The sequence below is a fragment of the Stenella coeruleoalba genome (assembly GCF_951394435.1).
Source record: "Stenella coeruleoalba genome assembly, contig: scaffold_195, whole genome shotgun sequence".
In the NCBI taxonomy this organism is placed as follows: Eukaryota; Metazoa; Chordata; class Mammalia; order Artiodactyla; family Delphinidae; genus Stenella; species Stenella coeruleoalba.
Genome location: NW_027645980.1, coordinates 194888 through 213143, shown reverse-complemented (window position 1 = coordinate 213143; position 18256 = coordinate 194888). Strand labels below are relative to the sequence as shown.

Below are 18256 nucleotides of genomic sequence, written 5' to 3'. Positions count from 1 at the left end.
CTATTTTTGGACGATAGCTGTCATTTATAACTCTGCAGGTTTGTGAATTACAGTGCCCCTGAGCTCCTTTCTTCAACTCACTTTCTTGTGACATGGCCGCAACACCGCAGGATGTCTACAGGCCCTAATCTGGTTCCGGCACGGCACGCTGAGCCTTTGGTTAATTCCTCTTCCTGGTTGGAAATGAGAGTTAAATTTGCCCATCCAGACACCTCCAGCTTGTCTCTCATTGGTTCTCGCTATTTCTGTTCATCTTCCACAGAAATTGCAAACTGGGCCAAACAGGAGGTTAAAGGGACTGACTCTCCAAGTGGGGAGAGTGTTAGTAAAGCGTCTGGAATGTTGAACCCGAGTACCAGGGTATGAAAACTGAGACATATTTGAACACGTCTCCCGATCACATGGTTGATCATACTCTGGGTTCCACATGCATGTTTTAGCTGAAGGAAGAATACCTAAAATCTGGGTAGTTGAAACCCGTGGAATGGGTACCATGCAATATGACTTCAAAGGGTCTTCATTTGCTCACTGAACCTCTCCAATCCTATCACTGCTGCATTTATGCCCCTGTACACATGCTTGATTCTCTTTCGGAGACATAGCAATCTATAGGTTTTAAGATACTTACTGGTCAGGTACATTCTTAGGCGTTTAATATGCGGTGTTGAGTCCATTTCGTTGAGCAAGGAGTAGCTCTTGTCTATTCCATATTTGGCTTAAGGAACTTTATCTGTGCTCATTTCAATCTCTGGTTTCATGCAGCACCCCAACTCACCTTTCCCCTTAAGCAAGCATAAGTTGGTTTTCTAAATTTGAGACCCTGTTCTGTTCTGTAATTCAGTTCCTGTGTAGCCAAGTTTCCATTCCGTGTATTACTGATATCTTATGATGTTTCTTTTTCTGTGTGACTTATTTCAGTTAGAATCATCATACCTGAATCCACTCATTGTGCTGCTAAGGGCCTGATGACACAGATTTCATTGCTGCGTGATATTGCTTTGTAAGTAAATACCACAAATTCTTTATCCATTTTTCACTTTCTGCGATGTTGAACTTGTACTGTAAACGAGGTTCTTGTAAACAGAGCCGTTCCAAACTTTGGGGTGGCTGTGTCTTTTTGATTTTAATTTCCCTAAGCTATAGGACCATAAGTGGAAGTGCCCTAGGTTCTGTTGCTTTGTATTTTAGATGTTTCAGGAAACACCATACACTTCTCCCCAGTGGTAGTTGGCAATTTACATCCCGCCCATCAGCATAACAAGGCTCCCAGTTCTCCATGGCCTGTCCTGCCTTTCTGGATTTTACACTTTTTTCAGATGGCCCTTTTGACCGGGGGGAAGTGAGACTTCATTGTAGTGCAGATTTCCTTTGCAAGCTTGCTTGGTTGGCCAAAAAGGGCGTATGCGTTTTTTCCTGAATATATTCAGGAAAAAACGCATACGCCCTTTTTGGCCAAGTGCATCATTGTGGACGTTCTGCCTCTTTTCCTATGCTTTCAATGCAATTCCAGTCTACCTCCTGAAATCGGTTTCTTGCAATTCTGCCCCGCTTTCAAGTCCTCTTGGCAGCCTTACTTCAGTCTATTTTTGGACGATAGCTGTCATTTATAACTCTGCAGGTTTGTGAATTACAGTGCCCCTGAGCTCCTTTCTTCAACTCGTTTTCTTGTGAGCTGGCCGCAACACCGCAGGATGGCTTCAGGCCCTAATCTGCTTCCGGCACGGCACGCTGAGCCTTTGGTTATTTCCTCTTCCTGGTGGGAAATGAGAGTTAAATTTGCCCGTCCAGACACCTCCAGCGAGCCTCTCATTGGTTCTCGCTATTCCTGTTCATCTTCCGCAGAAATTGCAAACTGGGCCAAAGAGGAGGTTAAAGGCGCTGACTCTCCAAGTGGGGAGAGTGTTAGTAAAGCGTCTGGAATGTTGCACCCGAGTACCAGGGGAGGAAAACTGAGACATATTTGAACACGTCTCCCGTTCACATGGTTGATAATACTTGGGTTCCACATGCATGTTTTAGCTGAATGAAGAATACCTAAAACCTGGGTAGTTGAAACCCGTGGAATGGGTACCATGCAATATGACTTCAAAGGGTCTTCATTTGCTCACCGAACCTCTCCAATCCTATCACTGCTGCGTTTATGCCCCTGTACACATGCTTGATTCTCTTTCGGAGACATAGTAATCCATAGGTTTTAAGATACTTACTAGTCAGGTACATTCTTAGGCGTTTAATATGCGGTGTTGAGTCCATTTCGTTGAGCAAGGAGTAGCTCTTGTCTATTCCATATTTGGCTTAAGGAACTTTATCTGTGCTCATTTCAATCTCTGGTTTTATGCAGCACCCCAACTCACCTTTTCCCTTAAGCAAGCATAAGTTGATTTTCGAAATTTGAGACCCTGTTCTGTTCTGTAATTCAGTTCCTGTGTAGCCAAGTTTACATTCCGTGTATTACTGATATCTTATGATGTTTCTTTTTCTGTGTGACTTATTTCAGTTAGAATCATCATACCTGAATCCACTCATTGTGCTGCTAAGGGCCTGATGACATAGATTTCATTGCTGAGTGATATTGCTTTTTAAGTAAATACCACAACTTCTTTATCCATTTTTCACTTTCTGCGATGTTGAACTTGTACTGTAAACGAGGTTCTTGTAAACAGAGCTGTTCCAAACTTTGGGGTGGCTGTGTCTTTTTGATTTTAAATTCCCTAAGCTATAGGACCATAAGTGGAAGTGCCCTAGGCTCTGTTGCTTTGTTTTTTAGATGTTTCAGGAAACACCATACACTTCTCCCGAGTGGTTGTTGGCAATTTACATCCCGCCCATCAGCATAACAAGGCTCCCAGTTCTCCATGGCCTGTCCTGCCTTTCTGGATTTTACACTTTTTTCAGATGGCCTTTTGACCGGGGGGAAGTGAGACTTCATTGTAGTGCAGATTTCCTTTGGAAGCTTGCTTGGTTGGCCAAAAAGGGCGAATGCGTTTTTTCCTGAATATATTCAGGAAAAAACGCATACGCCCTTTTTGGCCAAGTGCATCATTGTGGACGTTCTGCCTCTTTTCCTATGCTTTCAATGCAATTCCAGTCTACCTCCTGAAATCGGTTTCCTGCAATTCTGCCCCGCTTTCAAGTCCTCTTGGCAGCCTTACTTCAGTCTATTTTTGGACGATAGCTGTCATTTATAACTCTGCAGGTTTGTGAATTACAGTGCCCCTGAGCTCCTTTCTTCAACTCGCTTTCTTGTGACCTGGCCGCAACACCGCAGGATGGCTTCAGGCCCTAATCTGGTTCCGGCCCGGCATGCTGAGCCTTTGGTTAATTCCTCTTCCTGGTGGGAAATGAGAGTTAAATTTGCCCGTCCAGACACCTCCAGCTAGCCTCTCATTGGTTCTCGCTATTCCTGTTCATCTTCCGCAGAAATTGCAAACTGGGCCAAACAGGAGGTTAAAGGGACTGACTCTCCAAGTCGGGAGAGTGTTAGTAAAGCGTCCGGAATGTTGCACCCGAGTACCAGGGGAGGAAAACTGAGATATATTTGAACACGTCTCCCGTTCACATGGTTGATCATACTCTGGGTTCCACATGCATGTTTTAGCTGAAGGAAGAATACCTTAAACCTGGAGAGTTGAGACCCGTGGAATGGGTACCATGAAATATGACTTCAAAGGGTCTTCATATGCTCACCGAACCTCTCCAATCCTATCACTGCTGCGTTTATGCCCCTGTACACATGCTTGATTCTCTTTCGGAGACATAGCAATCCCTAGGTTTTAAGATACTTACTAGTCAGGTACATATTAGGCGTTTAATATGCGGTGTTGAGTCCATTTCTTTGAGAAAGGAGTAGCTCTTGTCTATTCCATATTTGGCTTAAGGAACTTTATCTGTGCTCATTTCAATCTCTGGTTTTATGCAGCACCCCAACTCACCTTTCCCCTTAAGCAAGCATAAGTTGGTTTTCTAAATTTGAGACCCTGTTCTGTTCTGTAATTCAGTTCCTGTGTAGCCAAGTTTACATTCCGTGTATTACTGATATCTTATGATGTTTCTTTTTCTGTGTGACTTATTTCAGTTAGAATCATCATACCTGAATCCACTCATTGTGCTGCTAAGGGCCTGATGACACAGATTTCATTGTTGAGTGATATTGCTTTGTAAGTAAATACCACAACTTCTTTATCCATTTTTCACTTTCTGCGATGTTGAACTTGTACTGTAAACGAGGTTCTTGTAAACAGAGCCATTCGAAACTTTGGGGTGGCTGTGTCTTTTTGATTTTAAATTCCCTAAGCTATAGGACCATAAGTGGAAGTGCCCTAGGCTCTGTTGCTTTGTTTTTTAGATGTTTCAGTTAACACCATACACTTCTCCCGAGTGGTTGTTGGCAATTTACATCCCGCCCGTCAGCATAACAAGGCTCCCAGTTCTCCATGGCCTGTCCTGCCTTTCTGGATTTTACACTTTTTTCAGATGGCCCTTTTGACCGGGGGGAAGTGAGACTTCATTGTAGTGCAGATTTCCTTTGCAAGCTTGCTTGGTTGGCCAAAAAGGGCGTATGCGTTTTTTCCTGAATATATTCAGGAAAAAACGCATTCGCCCTTTTTGGCCAAGTGCATCATTGTGGACGTTCTGCCTCTTTTCCTATGCTTTCAATGCAATTCCAGTCTACCTCCTGAAATCGGTTTCCTGCAATTCTGCCCCACTTTCAAGTCCTCTTGGCAGCCTTACTTCAGTCTATTTTTGGACGATAGCTGTCATTTATAACTCTGCAGGTTTGTGAATTACAGTGTCCCTGAGCTCCTTTCTTCAACTCGCTTTCTTGTGACCTGGCCGCAACACCGCAGGATGTCTTCAGGCCCTAATCTGGTTCTGGCACGGCACGCTGAGCCTTTGGTTAATTCCTCTTCCTGGTGGGAAATGAGAGTTAAATTTGCCCATCCAGACACCTCCAGCTAGTCTCTCATTGGTTCTCGCTATTCCTGTTCATCTTCCGCAGAAATTGCAAACTGGGCCAAACAGGAGGTTAAAGGGACTGACTCTCCAAGTCGGGAGAGTGTTAGTAAAGCGTCTGGAATGTTGCACCCGAGTACCAGGGTACGAAAACTGGGACATATTTGAACACGTCTCCCGATCACATGGTTGATCATACTCTGGGTTCCACATGCATGTTTTAGCTGAAGGAAGAATACCTTAAACCTGGAGAGTTGAGACCCGTGGAATGGGTACCATGCAATATGACTTCAAAGGGTCTTCATTTGCTCACCAAACCTCTCCAATCCTATCACTGCTGCGTTTATGCCCCTGTTCACATGCTTGATTCTCTTTCGGAGACATAGCAATCCATAGGTTTTACGATACTTACTAGTCAGGTACATTCTTAGGCGTTTAATATGCGGTGTTGAGTCCATTTCGTTGAGCAAGGAGTAGCTCTTGTCTATTCCATATTTGACTTAAGGAACTTTATCTGTGCTCATTTCAATCTCTGGTTTTATGCAGCACCCCAACTCACCTTTACCTTTAAGCAAGAATAAGTTGGTTTTCTAAATTTGATACCCTGTTCTGTTCTGTAATTCAGTTCCTGTGTAGCCAAGTTTCCATTCCGTGTATTACTGATATCTTATGATGTTTCTTTTTCTGTGTGACTTATTTCAGTTAGAATCATCATACCTGAATCCACTCATTGTGCTGCTAAGGGCCTGATGACATAGATTTCATTGCTGAGTGATATTGCTTTGTAAGTAAATACCACAGCTTCTTTATCCATTTTTCACTTTCTGCGATGTTGAACTTGTACTGTAAACGATGTTCTTGTAAACAGAGCCGTTTGAAACTTTGGGGTCGCTGTGTCTTTTAGATTTTAAATTCCCTAAGCTATAGGACCATAAGTGGAAGTGCCCTAGGCTCTGTTGCTTTGTTTTTTAGATGTTTCAGTTAACACCATACACTTCTCCCGAGTGGTTCTTGGCAATTTACATCCCGCCCTTCAGAATAACAAGGCTCCCAGTTCTCCATGGCCTGTCCTGCCTTTCTGGATTTTACACTTTTTTCAGATGGCCCTTTTGACCGGGGGGAAGTGAGACTTCATTGTAGTGCAGATTTCCTTTGCAAGCTTGCTTGGTTGGCCAAAAAGGGCGTATGCGTTTTTTCCTGAATATATTCAGGAAAAAACGCATACGCCCTTTTTGGCCAAGTGCATCATTGTGGACGTTCTGCCTCTTTTCCTATGCTTTCAATGCAATTCCAGTCTACCTCCTGAAATCGGTTTCCTGCAATTCTGCCCCGCTTTCAAGTCCTCTTGGCAGCCTTACTTCAGTCTATTTTTGGACGATAGCTGTCATTTATAACTCTGCAGGTTTGTGAATTACAGTGCCCCTGAGCTCCTTTCTTCAACTCGCTTTCTTTTGAGCTGGCCGCAACACCGCAGGATGGCTTCAGGCCCTAATCTGGTTCCGGCACGGCACGCTGAGCCTTTGGTTAATTCCTCTTCCTGGTGGGAAATGAGAGTTAAATTTGCCCGTCCAGACACCTACAGCTAGTCTCTCATTGGTTCTCACTATTCCTGTTCATCTTCCGCAGAAATTGCAAACTGGGCCAAACAGGAGGTTAAAGGGACTGACTCTCCAAGTCGGGAGAGTGTTAGTAAAGCGTCTGGAATGTTGCACCCGAGTACCAGGGTACGAAAACTGAGACATATTTGAACACGTCTCCCGATCACATGGTTGATCATACTCTGGGTTCCACATGCATGTTTTAGCTGAAGGAAGAATACCTAAAACCTGGGTAGTTGAAACCCGTGGAATGGGTACCATGCAATATGACTTCAAAGGGTCTTCATTTGCTCACCGAACCTCTCCAATCCTATCACTGCTGCGTTTATGGCCCTGTACACATGCTTGATTCTCTTTCGGAGACATAGCAATCCATAGGTTTTAAGATACTTACTAGTCAGGTACATTCTTAGGCGTTTAATATGCGGTGTTGAGTCCATTTCGTTGAGCAAGGAGTAGCTCTTGTCTATTCCATATTTGGCTTAAGGAACTTTATCTGTGCTCATTTCAATCTCTGGTTTAATGCAGCACCCCAACTCACCTTTCCCCTTAAGCAAGCATAAGTTGGTTTTCTAAATTTGAGACCCTGTTCTGTTCTGTAATTCAGTTCCTGTGTAGCCAAGTTTACATTCCGTGTATTACTGATATCTTATGATGTTTCTTTTTCTGTGTGACTTATTTCAGTTAGAATCATCATACCTGAATCCACTCATTGTGCTGCTAAGGGCCTGATGACACAGATTTCATTGCTGAGTGATATTGCTTTGTAAGTAAGTACCACAACTCTTTATCCATTTTTCACTTTCTGCGATGTTGAACTTGTACTGTAAACGAGGTTCTTGTAAACAGAGCCGTCCCAAACTTTGGGGTGGCTGTGTCTTTTTGATTTTAATTTCCCTAAGCTATAGGACCATAAGTGGAAGTGCCCTAGGTTCTGTTGCTTTGTTTTTTAGATGTTTCAGGAAACACCATACACTTTTCCCAAGTGTCTGTTGGCAATTTACATCCCGCCCATCAGCATAACAAGGCTCCCAGTTCTCCATGGCCTGTCCTGCCTTTCTGGATTTTACACATTTTTCAGATGGCCCTTTTGACCGGGGGGAAGTGAGACTTCATTGTAGTGCAGATTTCCTTTGCAAGCTTGCTTGGTTGGCCAAAAAGGGCGTATGCGTTGTTTCCTGAATATATTCAGGAAAAAACGCATACGCCCTTTTTGGCCAAGTGCATCATTGTGGACGTTCTGCCTCTTTTCCTATGCTTTCAATGCAATTCCAGTCTACCTCCTGAAATCGGTTTCCTGCAATTCTGCCCCTCTTTCTAGTCCTCTTGGCAGCCTTACTTCAGTCTATTTTTGGACGATAGCTGTCATTTATAACTCTGCAGGTTTGTGAATTACAGTGCCCTTGAGCTCCTTTCTTCAACTCGCTTTCTTGTGACCTGGCCGCAACACCGCAGGATGGCTTCAGGCCCTAATCTGGTTCTGGCCCGGCATGCTGAGCCTTTGGTTAATTCCTCTTCCTGGTGGGAAATGAGAGTTAAATTTGCCCGTCCAGACACCTCCCGCTAGCCTCTCATTGCTTCTCGCTATTCCTGTTCATCTTCCGCAGAAATTGCAAACTGGGCCAAACAGGAGGTTAAAGGGACTTACTCTCCAAGATGGGAGAGTGTTAGTACAGCGTCTGGAATGTTGCACCCGAGTACCAGGGGAGGAAAACTGAGACATATTTGAACACGTCTCCCGTTCACATGGTTGATCATACTTGGGTTCCACATGCATGTTTTAGCTGAAGGAAGAATACCTTAAACCTGGAGAGTTAAGAACCGTGTAATGGGTACCATGCAATATGACTTCAAAGGGTCTTCATTTGCTCACCGAACCTCTCCAATCCTATCACTGCTGCGTTTATGCCCCTGTACACATGCTTGATTCTCTTTCGGAGACATAGCAATCCATAGGTTTTAAGATACTTACTAGTCAGGTACATTCTTAGGCGTTTAATATGCGGTGTTGAGTCCATTTCGTTGAGCAAGGAGTAGCTCTTGTCTATTCCATATTTGACTTAAGGAACTTTATCTGTGCTCATTTCAATCCCTGGTTTTATGCAGCACCCCAACTCACCTTTACCCTTAAGCAAGCATAAGTTGGTTTTCTAAATTTGAGACCCTGTTCTGTTCTGTAATTCAGTTCCTGTGTAGCCAAGTTTACATTCCGTGTATTACTGATATCTTATGATGTTTCTTTTTCTCTGTGACTTACTTCAGTTAGAATCATCATACCTGAATCCACTCATTGTGCTGCTAAGGGCCTGATGACACAGATTTCATTGCTGAGTGATATTGCTTTGTAAGTAAATACCACAACTTCTTTATCCATTTTTCACTTTCTGCGATGTTGAACTTGTACTGTAAACGAGGTTCTTGTAAACAGAGCCGTTCCAAACTTTGGGGTGGCTGTGTCTTTTTGATTTTAATTTCCCTAATCTATAGGACCATAAGTGGAAGTGCCCTAGGTTCTGTTGCTTTGTTTTTTAGATGTTTCAGGAAACACCATACACTTCACCCGAGTGGTTGTTGGCAATTTACATCCCGCCCATCAGCATAACAAGGCTCCCAGTTCTCCATGGCCTGTCCTGCCTTTCTGGATTTTACACTTTTTTCAGATGGCCCTTTTGACCGGGGGGAAGTGAGACTTCATTGTAGTGCAGATTTCCTTTGCAAGCTTGCTTGTTTGGCCAAAAAGGGCGTATGCGTTGTTTCCTGAATATATTCAGGAAAAAACGCATACGCCCTTTTTGGCCAAGTGCATCATTGTGGACGTTCTGCCTCTTTTCCTATGCTTTCAATGCAATTCCAGTCTACCTCCTGAAATCGGTTTCCTGCAGTTCTGCCCCGCTTTCAAGTCCTCTTGGCAGCCTTACTTCAGTCTATTTTTGGACGATAGCTGTCATTTATAACTCTGCAGGTTTGTGAATTACAGTGCCCATGAGCTCCTTTCTTCAACTCGCTTTCTTTTGAGCTGGCCGCAACACCGCAGGATGGCTTCAGGCCCTAATCTGGTTCCGGCCCGGCATGCTGAGCCTTTGGTTAATTCCTCTTCCTGGTGGGAAATAAGAGTTAAATTTGCCCGTCCAGACACCTCCAGCTAGCCTCTCATTGGTTCTCGCTATTCCTGTTCATCTTCCGCAGAAATTGCAAACTGGGCCAAACAGGAGGTTAAAGGGACTGACTCTCCAAGTGGGGAGAGTGTTAGTAAAGCGTCTGGAATGTTGCACCCGAGTACCAGGGGAGGAAAACTGAGACATATTTGAACACGTCTCCCGATCACATGGTTGATCATACTCTAGGTTCCACATGCATGTTTTAGCTGAAGGAAGAATACCTTAAACCTGGGTAGTTGAAACCCGTGGAATGGGTACCATGCAATATGACTTCAAAGGGTCTTCATTTGCTCACCGAACCTCTCCAATCCTATCACTGCTGCGTTTATGCCCCTGTACACATGCTTGATTCTCTTTCGGAGACATAGCAATCCATAGGTTTTAAGATACTTACAAGTCAGGTACATTCTTAGGCGTTTAATATGCGGTGTTGAGTCCATTTCGTTGAGCAAGGAGTAGCTCTTGTCTATTCCATATTTGGCTTAAGGAACTTTATCTGTGCTCATTTCAATCTCTGGTTTTATGCAGCACCCCAACTCACCTTTACCCTTAAGCAAGCATAAGTTGGTTTTCTAAATTTGAGACCCTGTTCTGTTCTGTAATTCAGTTCCTGTGTAGCCAAGTTTACATTCCGTGTATTACTGATATCTTATGATGTTTCTTTTTCTGTGTGACTTATTTCAGTTAGAATCATCATACCTGAATCCACTCATTGTGCTGCTAAGGGCCTGATGACATAGATTTCATTGCTGAGTGATATTGCTTTGTAAGTAAATACCACAACTTCTTTATCCATTTTTCACTTTCTACGATGTTGAACTTGTACTGTAAACGAGGTTCTTGTAAACAGAGCCGTTCCAAACTTTGGGGTGGCTGTGTCTTTTTGATTTTAATTTCCCTAAGCTATAGGACCATAAGTGGAAGTGCCCTAGGCTCTGTTGCTTTGTTTTTTAGATGTTTCAGGAAACACCATACACTTCTCCCGAGTGGTTGTTGGCAATTTACATCCCGCCCATCAGCATAACAAGGCTCCCAGTTCTCCATGGCCTGTCCTGCCTTTCTGGATTTTACACTTTTTTCAGATGGCCCTTTTGACCAGGGGGAAGTGAGACTTCATTGTAGTGCAGATTTCCTTTGCAAGCTTGCTTGGTTGGCCAAAAAGGGCGTATGCGTTTTTTCCTGAATATATTCAGGAAAAAACGCATACGCCCTTTTTGGCCAAGTGCATCATTGTGGACGTTCTGCGTCTTTTCCTATGCTTTCAATGCAATTCCAGTCTACCTCCTGAAATCGGTTTCCTGCAATTCTGCCCCGCTTTCAAGTCCTCTTGGCAGCCTTACTTCAGTCTATTTTTGGACGATAGCTTTCATTTATAACTCTGCAGGTTTCTGAATTACAGTGCCCCTGAGCTCCTTTCTTCAACTTGCTTTCTTGTGACCTGGCCGCAACACCGCAGGATGGCTTCAGGCCCTAATCTGGTTCCGGCACGGCATGCTGAGCCTTTGGTTAATTCCTTTTCCTGGTGGGAAATGAGAGTTAAATTTGCCCGTCCAGACACCTCCAGCTAGTCTCTCATTGGTTCTCGCTATTCCTGTTCATCTTCCGCAGAAATTGCAAACTGGGCCAAACAGGAGGTTAAAGGCGCTGACTCTCCAAGTGGGGAGAGTGTTAGTAAAGCGTCTGGAATGTTGCACCCGAGTACCAGGGGAGGAAAACTGAGACATATTTGAACACGTCTCCTGTTCACATGGTTGATCATACTTGGGTTCCACATGCATGTTTTAGCTGAAGGAAGAATACCTTAAACCTGGAGAGTTAAGACCCGTGTAATGGGTACCATGCAATATGACTTCAAAGGGTCTTCATTTGCTCACCGAACCTCTCCAATCCTATCACTGCTGCGTTTATGCCCCTGTACACATGCTTGATTCTCTTTCGGAGACATAGCAATCCATAGGTTTTAAGATAGTTACTAGTCAGGTACATTCTTAGGCATTTAATATGCGGTGTTGAGTCCATTTCGTTGAGCAAGGAGTAGCTCTTGTCTATTCCATATTTGACTTAAGGAACTTTATCTGTGCTCATTTAAATCTCTGGTTTTATGCAGCACCCCAACTCACCTTTACCCTTAAGCAAGCATAAGTTGGTTTTCTAAATTTGAGAACCTGTTCTGTTCTGTAATTCAGTTCCTGTGTAGCCAAGTTTACATTCCGTGTATTACTGATATCTTATGATGTTTCTTTTTCTGTGTGACTTACTTCAGTTAGAATCATCATACCTGAATCCACTCATTGTGCTGCTAAGGGCCTGATGACACAGATTTCATTGCTGAGTGATATTGCTTTGTAAGTAAATACCACAACTTCTTTATCCATTTTTCACTTTCTGCGATGTTGAACTTGTACTGTAAACGAGGTTCTTGTAAACAGAGCCGTTCCAAACTTTGGGGTGGCTGTGTCTTTTTGATTTTAATTTCCCTAAGCTATAGGACCATAAGTGGCAGTGCCCTAGGCTCTGTTGCTTTGTTTTTTAGATGTTTCAGGAAACACCATACACTTCTCCCGAGTGTCTGTTGGCAATTTACATCCCGCCCATCAGCATAACAAGGCTCCCAGTTCTCCATGGCCTGTCCTGCCTTTCTGGATTTTACACTTTTTTCAGATGGCCCTTTTGACCGGGGGGAAGTGAGACTTCATTGTAGTGCACATTTCCTTTGCAAGCTTGCTTGGTTGGCCAAAAAGGGCGTATGCGTTTTTTCCTGAATATATTCAGGAAAAAACGCATACGCCCTTTTTGGCCAAGTGCATCATTGTGGACGTTCTGCCTCTTTTCCTATGCTTTCAATGCAATTCCAGTCTACCTCCTGAAATCGGTTTCCTGCAATTCTGCCCCGCTTTCAAGTCCTCTTGGCAGCCTTACTTCAGTCTATTTTTGGACGATAGCTGTCATTTATAACTCTGCAGGTTTGTGAATTACAGTGCCCCTGAGCTCCTTTCTTCAACTCGCTTTCTTGTGACCTGGCCGCAACACCGCAGGATGGCTTCAGGCCCTAATCTGGTTCCGGCACGGCACGTTGAGCCTTTGGTTAATTCTTCTTCCTGGTGGGAAATGAGAGTTAAATTTGCCCGTCCAGACACCTCCAGCTAGTCTCTCATTGGTTCTCGCTATTCCTGTTCATCTTCCGCAGAAATTGCAAACTGGGCCAAACAGGAGGTTAAAGGGACTGACTCTCCAAGTCGGGAGAGTGTTAGTAAAGCGTCTGGAATGTTGCACCCGAGTACCAGGGGAGGAAAACTGAGACATATTTGAACACGTCTCCCGTTCACATGGTTGATCATACTTGGGTTCCACATGCATGTTTTAGCTGAAGGAAGAATACCTTAAACCTGGAGAGTTGAGACCCGTGGAATGGATACCATGCAATATGACTTCAAAGGGTCTTCATTTGCTCACCGAACCTCTCCAATCCTATCACTGCTGCGTTTATGCCCCTGTACACACGCTTGATTCTCTTTTGGAGACATAGCCATCCATAGGTTTTAAGATACTTACTAGTCAGGTACATTCTTAGGCGTTTAATATGGGGTGTTGAGTCCATTTCGTTGAGCAAGGAGTAGCTCTTGTCTATTCCATATTTGGCTTAAGGAACTTTATCTGTGCTCATTTCAATCTCTGGTTTTATGCAGCACCCCAACTCACCTTTACCCTTAAGCAAGAATAAGTTGGTTTTCTAAATTTGAGACCCTGTTCTGTTCTGTAATTCAGTTCCTGTGTAGCCAAGTTTACATTCCGTGTATTACTGATATCTTATGATGTTTCTTTTTCTGTGTGACTTATTTCAGTTAGAATCATCATACCTGAATCCACTCATTGTGCTGCTAAGGGCCTGATGACACAGATTTCATTGCTGAGTGATATTGCTTTGTAAGTAAATACCACAACTTCTTTATCCATTTTTCACTTTCTGCGATGTTGAACTTGTACTGTAAACGAGGTTCTTGTAAACAGAGCCGTTCCAAACTTTGGGGTGGCTGTGTCTTTTTGATTTTAATTTCCCTAAGCTATAGGACCATAAGTGGAAGTGCCCTAGGTTCTGTTGCTTTGTTTTTTAGATGTTTCAGGAAACACCATACACTTCTCCCGAGTGGTTGTTGGCAATTTACATCCCGCCCATCAGCATAACAAGGCTCCCAGTTCTCCATGGCCTGTCCTGCCTTTCTGGATTTTACACTTTTTTCAGATGGCCCTTTTGACCGGGGGGAAGTGAGACTTCATTGTAGTGCAGATTTCCTTTGCAAGCTTGCTTGGTTGGCCAAAAAGGGCGTATGCGTTTTTTCCTGAATATATTCAGGAAAAAACGCATACGCCCTTTTTGGCCAAGTGCATCATTGTGGACGTTCTGCCTCTTTTCCTATGCTTTCAATGCAATTCCAGTCTACCTCCTGAAATCGGTTTCCTGCAATTCTGCCCCGCTTTCAAGTCCTCTTGGCAGCCTTACTTCAGGCTATTTTTGGACGATAGCTGTCATTTATAACTCTGCAGGTTTGTGAATTACAGTGCCCCTGAGCTCCTTTCTTCAACTCGCTTTCTTTTGAGCTGGCCGCAACACCGCAGGATGGCTTCAGGCCCTAATCTGGTTCCGGTACGGCACGCTGAGCCTTTGGTTATTTCCTCTTCCTGGTGGGAAATGAGAGTTAAATTTGCCCGTCCAGACACCTCCAGCTAGCCTCTCATTGGTTCTCGCTATTCCTGTTCATCTTCCGCAGAAATTGCAAACTGGGCCAAACAGGAGGTTAAAGGCGCTGACTCTCCAAGTGGGGAGACTGTTAGTAAAGCGTCTGGAATGTTGCACCCGAGTACCAGGGAAGGTAAACTGAGACATATTTGAACACGTCTCCCGTTCACATGGTTGATCATACTTGGGTTCCACATGCATGTTTTAGCTGAAGGAAGAATACCTTAAACCTGGAGAGTTGAGACCCGTGTAATGGGTACCATGCAATATGACTTCAAAGGGTCTTCATTTGCTCACCGAACCTCTCCAATCCTATCACTGCTGCGTTTATGCCCCTGTACACATGCTTGATTCTCTTTTGGAGACATAGCAATCCATAGGTTTTACGATACTTACTAGTCAGGTACATTCTTATGCGTTTAATATGTGATGTTGAGTCCATTTCGTTGAGCAAGGAGTAGCTCTTGTCTATTCCATATTTGACTTAAGGAACTTTATCTGTGCTCATTTCAATCTCTGGTTTTATGCAGCACCCCACCTCGCCTTTACCCTTAAGCAAGCATAAGTTGGTTTTTTAAATTTGAGACCCTGTTCTGTTCTGTAATTCAGTTCCTGTGTAGCCAAGTTTACATTCCGTGTATTACTGATATCTTATGATGTTTCTTTTTCTGTGTGACTTATTTCAGTTAGAATCATCATACCTGAATCCACTCATTGTTCTGCTAAGGGCCTGATGACATAGATTTCATTGCTGAGTGATATTGCTTTGTAAGTAAATACCACAGCTTCTTTATCCATTTTTCACTTTCTGCGATGTTGAACTTGTACTGTAAACGAGGTTCTTGTAAACAGAGGCGTCCCAACCTTTGGGGTGGCTGTGTCTTTTTGATTTTAATTTCCCTAAGCTATAGGACCATAAGTGGCAGTGCCCTAGGCTCTGTTGCTTTGTGTTTTAGATGTTTCAGGAAACACCATACACTTCTCCCGAGTGTCTGTTGGCAATTTACATCCCGCCCATCAGCATAACAAGGCTCCCAGTTCTCCATGGCCTGTCCTGCCTTTCTGGATTTTACACTTTTTTCAGATGACCCTTTTGACCGGGGGGAAGTGAGACTTCATTGTACTGCAGATTTCCTTTGCAAGCTTGCTTGGTTGGCCAAAAAGGGCGTATGCGTTTTTTCCTGAATATATTCAGGATAAAACGCATACGCCCTTTTTGGCCAAGTGCATCATTGTGGACGTTCTGCCTCTTTTCCTATGCTTTCAATGCAATTCCAGTCTACCTCCTGAAATCGGTTTCCTGCAATTCTGCCCCGCTTTCAAGTCCTCTTGGCAGCCTTACTTCAGTATATTTTTGGACGATAGCTGTCATTTATAACTCTGCAGGTTTGTGAATTACAGTGCCCCTGAGCTCCTTTCTTCAACTCGCTTTCTTGTGACCTGGCCGCAACACCGCAGGATGGCTTCAGGCCCTAATCTGGTTCTGGCACGGCACGCTGAGCCTTTGTTTATTTCCTCCTCCTGGTGGGAAATGAGAGTTAAATTTGCCCGTCCAGACACCTCCAGCTAGCCTCTCATTGGTTCTCGCTATTCCTGTTCATCTTCCACAGAAATTGCAAACTGGGCCAAACAGGAGGTTAAAGGCGCTGACTCTCCAAGTTGGGAGAGTGTTAGTGAAGCGTCTGGAATGTTGCACCCGAGTACCAGGGGAGGAAAACTGAGACATATTTGAACACGTCTCCCGATCAAATGGTTGATCATACTCTGGGTTCCACATGCATGTTTTAGCTGAAGGAAGAATACCTAAAACCTGGGTAGTTGAAACCCGTAGAATGGGTACCATGCAATATGACTTCAAAGGGTCTTCATTTGCTCACCGAACCTCTCCAATCCTATCACTGCTGCGTTTATGCCCCTGTACACATGCTTGATTCTCTTTCGGAGACATAGCAATCTATAGGTTTTAAGATACTTACTAGTCAGGTACATTCTTAGGCGTTTAATATGCGGTGTTGAGTCCATTTCGTTGAGCAAGGAGTAGCTCTTGTCTATTCCATATTTGGCTTAAGGAACTTTATCTGTGCTCATTTCAATCTCTGGTTTTATGCAGCACCCCAACTCACCTTTACCCTTAAGCAAGCATAAGTTGGTTTTCTAAATTTGAGACCCTGTTCTGTTCTGTAATTCAGTTCCTGTGTAGCCAAGTTTACATTCCGTGTATTACTGATATCTTATGATGTTTCTTTTTCTGTGTGACTTATTTCAGTTAGAATCATCATACCTGAATCCACTCATTGTGCTGCTAAGGGCCTGATGACACAGATTTCATTGCTGAGTGATATTGCTTTGTAAGTAAATACCACAACTTCTTTATCCATTTTTCACTTTCTGCGATGTTGAACTTGTATTGTAAACGAGGTTCTTGTAAACAGAGCCGTTCCAAACTTTGGGGTGGCTGTGTCTTTTTGATTTTAATTTCCCTAAGCTATAGGACCATAAGTGGAAGTGCCCTAGGTTCTGTTGCTTTGTTTTTTAGATGTTTCAGGAAACACCATACACTTCTCCCGAGTGGTTGTTGGCAATTTACATCCCGCCCATCAGCATAACAAGGCTCCCAGTTCTCCATGGCCTGTCCTGCCTTTCTGGATTTTACACTTTTTTCAGATGGCCCTTTTGACCGGGGGGAAGTGAGACTTCATTGTAGTGCATATTTCCTTTGCAAGCTTGCTTGGTTGGCCAAAAAGGGCGTATGCGTTTCTTCCTGAATATATTCAGGAAAAAACGCATACGCCCTTTTTGGCCAAGTGCATCATTGTGGACGTTCTGCCTCTTTTCCTATGCTTTCAATGCAATTCCAGTCTACCTCCTGAAATCGGTTTCCTGCAATTCTGCCCCGCTTTCAAGTCCTCTTGGTAGCCTTACTTCAGTCTATTTTTGGACGATAGCTGTCATTTATAACTCTGCAGGTTTGTGAATTACAGTGCCCCTGAGCTCCTTTCTTCAACTCGCTTTCTTTTGAGCTGGCCGCAACACCGCAGGATGGATTCAGGCCCTAATCTGGTTCCGGTACGGCACGCTGAGCCTTTGGTTATTTCCTGTTCCTGGTGGGAAATGAGAGTTAAATTTGCCCGTCCAGACACCTCCAGCTAGCCTCTCATTGGTTCTCGCTATTCCTGTTCATCTTCCGCAGAAATTGCAAACTGGGCCAAACAGGAGGTTAAAGGCGCTCACTCTCCAAGTGGGGAGAGTGTCAGTAAAGCGTCTGGAATGTTGCACCCGAGTACCAGGGTACGAAAACTGAGACATATTTGAACGCGTCTCCTGATCAAATGGTTGATCATACTCTGGGTTCCACATGCATGTTTTAGCTGAAGGAAGAATACCTAAAACCTGGGTAGTTGAAACCCGTGGAATGGGTACCATGCAATATGACTTCAAAGGGTCTTCATTTGCTCACCGAACCTCTCCAATCCTAGCACTGCTGCGTTTATGCCCCTGTACACATGCTTGATTCTCTTTCGGAGAGATAGCAATCCATAGGTTTTAAGATACTTACTAGTCAGGTACATTCTTAGGCGTTTAATATGCGGTGTTGAGTCCATTTCGTTGAGCAAGGAGTAGCTCTTGTCTATTCCATATTTCGCTTAAGGAACTTTATCTGTGCTCATTTCAATCTCTGGTTTTATGCAGCAACCCAACTCACCTTTCCCCTTAAGCAAGCATAAGTTGGTTTTCTAAATTTGAGAACCTGTTCTGTTTTGGAATTCAGTTCCTGTGTAGCCAAGTTTACATTCCGTGTATTAGTGATATCT

At 43.8% G+C, this 18256-nt stretch overlaps 1 long non-coding RNA gene across 7 annotated transcripts in view; it reads left to right on the top strand.

The window, feature by feature from the left end:
• The window catches only part of LOC307181412, a 505184-nt gene that overhangs the window by 357663 nt on the left and 129265 nt on the right, over positions 1-18256 (top strand). Inside the window, exon 6 of one of the 7 annotated variants that reach the window (XR_013826732.1) lies at positions 2502-2583. The exons of the other annotated variants lie outside the window; for them this stretch is intronic. This is a non-coding gene — a long non-coding RNA (uncharacterized lncRNA). The remainder of the gene's footprint in view (positions 1-2501; positions 2584-18256) is intronic. 7 annotated transcript variants of the gene reach the window in all.